The 10,811-nt window shown below is 34.3% G+C and overlaps 1 long non-coding RNA gene across 1 annotated transcript; it reads right to left on the minus strand.

Annotated features, from left to right (window-relative positions):
- Positions 1-3,205: 3,205 nt before the first annotated feature.
- On the minus strand, positions 3,206-5,942 carry LOC132908223 (uncharacterized). The gene is made up of 2 exons (XR_009658329.1): positions 5,412-5,942; positions 3,206-4,399 (listed from the first exon to the last, which is right to left on the minus strand). It is a non-coding gene; the product is annotated as an uncharacterized LOC132908223 (long non-coding RNA).
- Between the last annotated feature and the right edge of the window lie 4,869 nt (positions 5,943-10,811).

The following is a 10,811-nucleotide window of genomic DNA, read 5'->3' on the forward strand; positions in this document are numbered from 1 at the left end:
TGTCCTTTTTTTTTATTTTTATAAAAGCTATCTTTCTTTTCTTCTTTGATGCAAATATGTACTTTTGCAAAATGAGAATATCAATAACGTTTACAAGCTGTTAAATTAAATGCAATCGATATAGGTAAGACGATTCGAGAATGAATGAATACAGGCGAGAATACGCTTTTAGTATGCATATCGCTTGTAAAAGAGGAATTCCTAAGTTTAACGGTTAATCGACTAATAATATGATTTTATCTTTCCTTCTTTTCTTTTATAAATCAAACGATGAAACAGTGCCAATTTAAGTCCACATACAAGAGAAAGGGTAATACACAATAAACAATAATAAACTACATAAAGTACGACAACTTAGCGATAAGGGGTTTGCGAAATGTACATACTTTGTACGTACTCATACATGTTAGACGCATATTAACATACAACACAGCATGTATATACACATTATGTACCAACACATACAAACGTATACTGTTAAACAAGCTATTGGGAGAAACGAAACAGTTAAAGACAAACGAATCAAAGTGAACACGGACAACTTTTACACGTTTTTAAATAGAATAAGTCACTTCAGAATTTTTAATTCTACGCGTTTATCTGTTTTCTACATGAAACTAAGGAATGAAAATTGAACTCGACTGAACGGAATGAGAACGGTATGAAAAAGGGATAAAAGAAAATCGAAAAATCGTTCTTTAATATTAGTGGAATGTTTTCAAAACTGATCGATCCTTTCTAGATGTTTAGTAAAGGTGTTACAATAATGAGAAAGAAAACATTTAGCACTTAATTAATTCAATGCGTTTTGCATGAGACATCGATGGGTCCTGAAAGAATTTTTTTATAAAGAGTATCATAAAAATTACTATGCATATAAAGTAATTATTATACAGTGGGGACTGACCAAACGAAAGTTTGTGCAGAACCTTGTTTTCGATAATAGGCCTTGTTTAAATCGAAGCCAGACACAAGAGAAGAAAAGTGCTGAAAGAATATGAAATGGAATTTTTGAAACAGAGATTCAATAGTGAATTTTTCTACAAAATATTAGCTCGTCTCCTTTTATCAGGAACTGATGTATATAACAAAGATCTACCTTACTTTTTTCATCCATGGATGAATAACAGATTTATTAACACAGATTTATAAGTAGTTAGATGTATTTTGTTAAATGTATTACATTTTCCATCTACAAGCTCCATCTATACAAAAGAGTGAACGAGAGTTTTTGCACGCGTCATAATTATATTTCATTCGAAGGGGAGCAAATCGCTGCTTGACACTAACAGCGATACAACTCAAGAAGTTTCAGATTTGCTTTTATCGAATAAATGGTCTGCATTACGTTTCTAGTTTTATCATAAAAATATAGTATATTTAATCTCAACAGTATATTTAAATCTCACGTGTGTTCAACTTCACACACATATATTGTACTGTTAATATACTCCCTTTATCGCATAGAGTTCAGAAAATGCAAAAAATACTATATAAACGTACACGAAAATTCGCTTCAAAAAAAAAAAAGAAACAAAGTTGTATGAAGCGAGAATTTATTACGTGTAGATTTGTAATTCTATAATTCAGTTTTGTGTCAGAGGACAAAATCGTTACTTATGTACGTTGCTATTAACCTAACCCTTAGTTTTACAACACTGGCCTATCTTCAGTTGTGTCATGACGCTACAAGTGGAAGGTTGTACCGCTTTCGTGAATACTGGCGTATCTTGCGTTAAGTCAGCTTTACAATGTCATTGAAATCATTTGAAAATATACTTTAAAATGTACAATTTTAGAGTTGCGTCACTATCGATGCCAAGCAGCGAAATGATCATGGTGTTAAAACGTTTTTAAGAGATTGTAGATGAAGTTCTAAATTCCTGTACCTTCACGTGTTTACATTCATATATCGTCATTGGATTTCCTTCGAATTTCATTGTCGAAACGATAGGTAGTCTGGGTGGAAGAGATATGGTGAGATCGTAAAATTCATCATGCCTGAAAGTATACGAATTTTTAACATCAATGTAAAAATCTGAGAAGGTCTAAGGGATCTAAGAATAGATAAGTTGCAAGTTGGAACTAGTTCATCCTGTGTAAGTAGTTGTAGCTTAATTTTTATCAATACAATTATTATTATGAAATAGAAACCAACAAGAGTTAATAAACGAATAATGTAGGTCTAATGAACGATTGTAAACAGAGCTTTTAAATACAAATATATAAATAACGTTTGCAATCTGGAATTTAAGATGGCTCCATCTTATAATGTGCGTCCAGAAAATATGGCTATGGCGCGTCCCTATTTAAGCATTACTTTATGACTTCACTATATCCCTCCCACCAACAGTATATTTAAATCTCACGTGTGTTCAACTTCACACACATATATTGTACTGTTAATATACTCCCTTTATCGCATAGAGTTCAGAAAATGCAGAAAATGCTATATAAACGTACACGAAAATTCGCTTCATAAAAAAAAAAAAAAAAAAAAGAAACAAAGTTGTACGAAGCGAGAATTTATTACGTGTATACATATGTATATTTTTATATGTAGAAGAATTCGTGAAATTCGATAGATGAGATTATTGACAGAGAAAAAGTCCCAGAAACAAGTAAAAAAAGAAACAGGAACGAAAGGTTTTCCAAGCTGACAAACAAAATAGCAATGATACTACGTGAAAATGATTCTAATTACTTGATGACCTGTTTCTATCCCGGACGTCTATCCCAACAACTATACTTATGCCATATAGAAATATAGAAATATATACGTATACATACATGCATGTATATGTATAAATAATGCGAAAACAGGTCGAGGTGATTAGAGATGTTTATGAATCTTTTGGTTCTTCTGTCTCTTTTCGATGCCAAAAGATAATTATGTATTATATATATATCTCGAAATTTGTCATCGCGGATTAAACTTTGGTACGTGCGTTAAGTCGCTGTAGGAGATCGCTGCAATTTCCAACGATTATTTCGATTATTCCTAATTACGCTCTCCCTCTTCTTTCATACGGTCTTTCCTATCTCGTGTTCTTTTACTTCTTTTTCCTTACGTCAATCCAACGTGCCATCGTCTCCTAGTAAGTAACATTAAGACTATATAAAACGAATTTGAGTTGCGTAAAATATAGCAGCGCTTGATTCGTGTAAAAGAAGCTTAGCTGTCTCCTCCAATCCATTGTATACCTTAATCTCGTAGCAGGTCAGTATTTATTAGTCAATTATCAGTGTCACTAGTCAATAGGGAGCGAAAAGCGAGTTGTAAAATGCTTAGAAACGAGGAAGGGAGAGAAGGGAAAGGAAAAATAGAAGAAAGAAAGACAAGCAGAAGGGGAAGGAAGAGAATCACACAGGTATATTGTGGAATTTTGTTGAGTCGAGTTGAACGAAGAAAGCGATATCCGGATGTCATATCTCTTTGAAAGTATGTAAAATGTATGTGTATATATAATATATGTATAGAGAACACATGCATATGTATATGTATGTACACATAGAGAGTCCTATAATGTGCCCTTATAAACGATATCCCACCAGAACGAGAAAGAGAAAAGTGAAAAAAATAAAGAATAAAAAAATGTTGATCTACGTTTTGTATGAGTACTTAGTTTTTACCTCGATATACATTATATAAAATAAGATAAGAATGAAATGAAAAGGTATGTGTATATATATATGTGTGTGTGTTATGTACATGTATATTTGCTGTATACATATTCAACATTCACACTCGCAATAGCGCAAGATTTTTCAATCACGTTAAATGTAGGCTGCTCCTATGATTGTAAAAGAGAATTAAAACAGGAAAAGAAAAAAGAACGAAACGATATGGAACAGAAGTAAAATTGCAGAAAATAAACATTGTTTATAAACTGTGCACAACTATATTCTCTTTTTTCTTTCTTCCTTCCATTTGATTTCCACGCTTCCGTCTCTCCCGTCCTTTCTTTTGTCGATGGTGGTAATTGTAAAAAAAAAAAAAAAAAAATCGTAACGAGAAATTGACTGTACCGTAACTTATTTTTTAACGAACTTACAAATATAATAATCGACGTTACCGGTATCGTTTAATAATAAATTCAACGATGGTTCTTGAATCGTATTCCCCTTTTTTCAATTTCAAAACAAATTTAATGTACAGAAATTTGTTATCGATGGTTTTTCTATAAAATTGGAAAGTTTATTTGAAAGAGGAGAGGAATAGGTAGAAAAATTGTCGACGAACTGCACAAGGGTTATTAAATGTATTACGCGCTTATTTTGTACGTGACTCGGACTCCCATTGCAATTCTACGAATTGCAACACGCATTCCACGATATCTCGTGCCACTTTGTGTCGGTATTTTGCTGTTTATAACCTTTGATTTCCGGTCTTATCGAACTGCAATTAAAACTGTTTTGAAGAACATGACAAATGCGAATAGATCGAAGGGGTTACGGATAACGATAATTAAATCGGCCGTTACTGGAGGCTAGATACACTTGGAAATCTGGTGAAATTCATGTCGATACCAGAATAGAGAAAATATACTTTGAGCTTTACAACTTTCCTTTGATACAAGCTTCTTAAAATCAGAGATTTTTTCAGTTGATTTCAAGTTACAATTATAACATTTCTATCATAATATTTTGTACTCTGTGATTTAAATGGTTTAAATAAAAAGTCGGATGTCGTATCAGTACGATAATGGTGATTGCTTAATTCATTGGTATGATCTATAGATTTTTCATTGGACCAATTAACTGGGGATACTATTGGTCAACAATAAATTTTACTGAGGCTTGATGAAACGTTTGAAGCAATCATTATCATAAGGTATTAGAAGATAAGATATTACGATAGTATTTATTACACATCGAATATAGACACGAGAAATGCAAACAATTTAATTCCACGATTATTATACATTCATTTGTTCATATTTATAGTAAATAATTTCGAAAGATTTGATAAACTATACCGATATGATGCTATCGGAATTGGACGAAATTGTGAACTATTTAAGCACAAGTTCAAATGAAAAAACTATCAAGAGAACTAGAAGAGAATTATCAATGACACGAGCATGATTCCAAAGACTACCAGATAGCGTATAGTGTTATGAAAAACAAAATATTATATAATATTTATCTCATCGTTCTTATCGTTCAATCATCTTTTCAGAAGAATGGTAGACATATATGGATTATGAAAATAAAACAAAAAATATCAAACATAAAAGATACAAAATATAAATACACAAATAGTACGCATAGTAAACGCGTACATCCAATAATATTCATCAAATATATAATATAATAGTTATACACATAACTTGCAAATAAAATCACAGAAAGCATCAAATACCTCATAATGTCCAATCCAGTCGTGTTCGAAGGAAAAACGTACTTACTTACAAGCTTCTCGAAGCAACGGCGTACAATGGCACGCTTTGAAACGTGGGCCACGCCAATCTTGCTCGAAATATCCAAATATTTTCATTAGAGGTGAACGATGCCGGCAGGAAGAGGGTGGGCCGTGCGATTTTCACGGTCGTTGAAGAATCGTTTTCAGGGTTCTTTTTCACGAACAAACGGAAACGTATAGAGGGAGAGAGAGAGAGAAAGAGATGACGGCAGTATTTATTAGCCAGTAGTAGCCGATGTGCATGCCTTGGAGGAGCCGGTCAATGCGGCACTGTCGTATAAAAAGCCGGATTACACGGTGTCCATTTCAGGGTGTACAAGAAGCTGGTGTTTGCGGTAAGTCTTCCACGTAGAAGAGCCTGGCCCTCGGCCGTGTACAACTCGGTCGAAGCATTATCTTCGCTGTTTTGCCGATTCAATTGTGTGTGCGAAGAAAGGCGGCGTTTAACAAGAGTTTAATAAAAGGCAAACAGCGGGGTCGTCGGTTTTCCTCGTCCTTGTTCTTCGACGTTTATCCTCTCTCTTTCTCTCTCTTTCTTTCTCACTCTATTCCCTCTCGTCGATTCACTTGGATCGCTTTTCCTTCATCGTTTCTCTGTTTCTCATTTCATCTTCGTTGGATTCTCTCGGTTTTCCTTCCTTCTTTCACGGTTCCTCTTGCTCGAAGGGATTATGTAGCCGGGCAAAACATGAAGTTTGAAAGATCGAAAGAGAGAGAGAGAGAGAGAGAGAGAGAGAGAGAAAGGGAGAGGAAGAAATAGGAAAAGAAAGATTCGGAAAAAAGAATCGCAGCTGTCACGCACGGGTGGTTCTATCGAAAACTGATTCGTTCTTTGCTCGTTCTTCTATCTTGCTCTTGGAAATCCGCACGGATAGACGCATTTTCGTTTGGAGCGCGCGCACACGCAGCTGAGCCTCCTGTTCGTTCGGAGCGTGCCCCCGGTCACGAAAGAGAAGAAAGGGCCTTTATAATTTGGATTTATGCGTGTAATGTGGTACACTATGTGAACCTAAGAGGCAGAACGTCGAAGTATTTAACGATAGTATAAAATAATTTTCATATGCAAATATCCTATATTCTACGATACAGTTCACGATCTCTCACGAACCAAGGATATTAAACAAAATGGAAATTCATACCGAAATTCCATTAGCCAGAACATTCATCGACAATTTATTCCATTCGTTCATCTAACAATCCCTCAAGATTATTTAATTCTTATTTGTATTCTATATTCTACGAGATAGATACATATTTGGTAAGATAAGATAATCGCCACAGTTTCAATGTAACTACATTTGAATTAGAGATCACGTAATTCTAAAATATTTAATGTAATACGTATTCTAGTTTGTTCTATGATAAACCTACTGATAATTATTATTGCGTAAAATTTAGAAACTACGAATTGAAGTGAAATTCGATTACTCTCTACCTTCTTCTATACTCTGCACTAATCTACTGATAATTATTATTACGTAAAATTTAGAAACTACGAATTGAAGTGAAATTCGATTATTCTCTACCTTCTTCTATACTCTGCACTAATCTACTGATAATTATTATTACGTAAAATTTAGAAACTACGAATTGAAGTGAAATTCGATTACTCTCTACCTTCTTCTATACTCTGCATTAATCTACTGATAATTATTATTACGTAAAATTTAGAAACTACGAATTGAAGTGAAATTCGATTACACTCTACCTTCTTCTATACTCTGCATTAATCTACACGATGAATTATATCTATCGCGAACGACTTAGAAAATGTGGAACTTAACGCGAAATATCCGAAAAAGAATTTAATTTAACGTTATTACGTCGGTCGTATAAACATCTGTTCCGCGGCAAAACAGCAAAGGGTAGGCAAAGTAAGTCAGTAACTCAGTAGAAATCCGCCGGGGGCTAACCGGATCGATCAACTCTGATGTAATTATCCAAACGTTGAATTTTTTATCGCGGTGAAACAATAACGTATTTTCAGGCCAAACAACATCGCGGTACCGAGACGCGGAAAGCGGTGGAACAGCATTTCCCTCGTCTGTTTCTCTTTTCTTTCTCCCTTTCTTTCTCTTTCTCTTTATCTCTGTTTACGTAACGTGTAATAGAATAATCTGCGTTACGAGAGTGCCACCGCGGGGCAAACGACGTTCACATCTTTGTTTTTCGCTCAGAGATTCGCGCGCTTCCGAGGACATTTCGACCCGATAACGCGTTATCCGGCCTGATTTTACCGTACGGAATAATAACAATCACAACCGGAAAAATCCTTCCTTTTTTTCCCCTCTCTTTTCTCTTTTCTTCCGATATTCTCGCGAAACCGTGAATATAGATTACTCTGCTCTGATCGATAAAAGGAAAATGTATTTCCTCTTGGGCGATGATACTCTTTTTCGGACGGAGGGAAAAGAATTGGTTCTGTACTGCTTTCAAATTTCTTCCGTTTTGTAAATAAATCGTAACACGATTTGCAAAATGGTAATGAAAGTAAAATGCTTCTTAATGAAATGATATGAAAAGAAACGTTTGGAGCTGATATTTGTATAAATGGATTCGTATAACGCGAAATGTGCATATATCTCACAATGTTCATAGGTTTTATCGCATACTGTAATTTTGATTTGTAATTTTCTTATAAAATGACTTTTGCTGAGCTACAGTGACTGCTGCATGATTTTCAGTATAATTTAATATTATATATATTTATTATATTACATATTATATTCTGCAGAGAATTATCTATTATATATGTATTATATTCTGTTATGCATATAGAGGGTGTCCCATTTGAAATTTCGCACGTTATTATTTCCCAAACTACAGCTCGCTTAAAATATGTTACAAATAAAACTTACCCTGTTTCGGCAAGATCATCTTACATTGATCACAAATCTTCTCCAGATGGACGTATTTTTAAAATTTCAAGATGATCTTCGTGGCTTTTATACGGAACTAATATGTCTTTATTTAAGTAGGCGTGTAGCTCGTTCCGTGGCTAATAAATTCGCCAAATTTCGACATATTGGTGTTCTAAGATCATTCAAGGTCATTTATTGCGGTCCAAAACTTACCTCCGTCCAAAAAATTGTTCGTTATCGCACGTATTCAAAAGGATGTTCTTGGACGTCAATACAATTATTTACTCTATCCCTAAATAACATCTCGGAAGTGATAGAACTAATTCTCCCAAATTCATCACATTCTCTCAAAGTCACAAGCATATCGACAATTTCGCTAGGTCTATAGCGAGCCATCGTAAATTAAATCATTATCGAAAAACAGCGCACTTAATACTATATGCAATAACACTGATTCCCTCGAAGCAACTGTGACACATAATGGGGATATTTAGCAGCAGATTATCCTCCGTCTATAATTAAACATAACGATAAATCACATCATTAGTGTGATATAGATTCATATTTACATCCGAATCTACGCAATACGTATTCTGGAAAATTAAATCTTGATGACATTCAGCAAAGGTAATTTGAACGGTAATACATAACCTACAATGACCTTAAATGACCTTAAATGACCTTGGGACACCAACATATTACAGGTTGACGAATACGTCACGAAACGGGTTACACGCTTACTTAAATAAAACATACAACTCTGTATAAAAAAGCATAGATCACTTTGAAATCTCGAAACCACAAGATACGTGATAAATAATTGCGTGAGAAACTTCAGATGGGACTATGTTAGGAAGGTAATATTTTTAATATACAGGGTGTCTCACTAGTATCCCAGCTAAAGGTGGACGCTTAAGTATCTCCTTTGTCTTTAATGAAAAATGTTTATAGCACGAATTAAACGATGACGAGTGAAACGAAGAAAAAGCTCTTCGTTTACTCGTATTTTCTTTAATTTTGTCAAGCTCGTGGTCATTTTTTTCGTGTATATAAATAGCTGAAAACTATTGAAAAGTCATAAATGTATAAATAATTTAAGAATGTAAAAAATACAGTTCTATATAATAATTTTATCTAAATTACATTATTCATTTTCTTTATACAAAGATCGATTTTCATAAGACGAACGTGATTAAGTACGAGATACTTTTATTGGCTGGAATAGACACTGCGAGAATGGTACACCAGCGTAAAGTTTTCGGGAGGGTCTTTAGGGCTGCAAAGAATAAGGTAATCCAGCACTACATGGAAACCACATTGCGCTTTGGAAAGCACAAGTCGTAGAATCAACAAATCCGCCGGGATTAGATAACATCCCTTGGGATTGCTGGCCCTACGTTTATCCTCCACCGAATCCTGAAGGGCCCGTCTTGTTGTCCCATCGGGTTATTGGTATCACTTAACGAAATCCGCGCCGAAATAGCTTTAAAAGCCCTGCCACCGAAGTTATAAAATTCGAATCGATTTCTCAAACAGCATCGCCGTGTATCCAAGAAAAAAAAGCTGATTTTGTAAAAAAAATTTCAAAGTCTTGTATATATTGTTTATGAATTATTGAATTTATAAATTCCATTCTATCCTGATCTCGTTTTTTTATTCCCTTTATCCTTTAATTTCTAATCAAATTCCAGGATTTTTCCTCATTTGTATACATTTATATAAAAAAGTGGGATAAAGTTTATACAATTCTAATTCCTTTATATATCTGTTTCTACGTTTGATACTGTGGCTATAAAGAGACCTTAAAATGTCAACGGGCGATTGGAAATTCTGATATTTAAAATATTAAATCCTCTGCATCGGACCATTATTGAAACATTACCTTTCGAATAACATAACGTAATCAATAGAATATAATAAATATAATTAACAGGAGATATTCTTCCCCACAAAGGGAACGCAGTTATAATTATAAAACACAATGAAAATAGTAAATAATCCTGAGATTGCACAACTGGTTTTCTCCACTTCTAAGTTATCTCCATATCGAATGACTTGATAAATATTTCCGATTGAAAACAATTTTAATAGACTTTAGAGAAACGTTAATATATTCTATTACATGCTATTCTCATTTAAAACCACTTATGCTTTTTGCAATATCAATCAATCATGGTTATCGAGCAGCTCTATGTACGAACGGAAGCATCGACCGAGCGGCTCGATTTCGCTCGATTCGCAGGTAACAACGAAACGCCTTGTATATTCGACAAAATCGAAGTTGATTTTTCCGCCGCTATAAGGCCATCACAGCAACGCTTTTTTCATCCATTTTCTTCCCTCACCCCCGTCTATTTTCAACTCCCCTCCCAGCCTCGATCAGCGTTCGTTATGCTTTCTTTTATTCCCGACGCGTGCATACACTGCTTCGCGTTTATTATTTTTTTTTTAGCGTATTTTTTTTTATTTTTTTGGCCATCTCGTTCGACCGAGCTACTAAAAAGGAATAGGTGAAAACTGTTAAT

The sequence above is a fragment of the Bombus pascuorum genome, chromosome 1 (genome assembly GCF_905332965.1).
Source record: "Bombus pascuorum chromosome 1, iyBomPasc1.1, whole genome shotgun sequence".
In the NCBI taxonomy this organism is placed as follows: Eukaryota; Metazoa; Arthropoda; class Insecta; order Hymenoptera; family Apidae; genus Bombus; species Bombus pascuorum.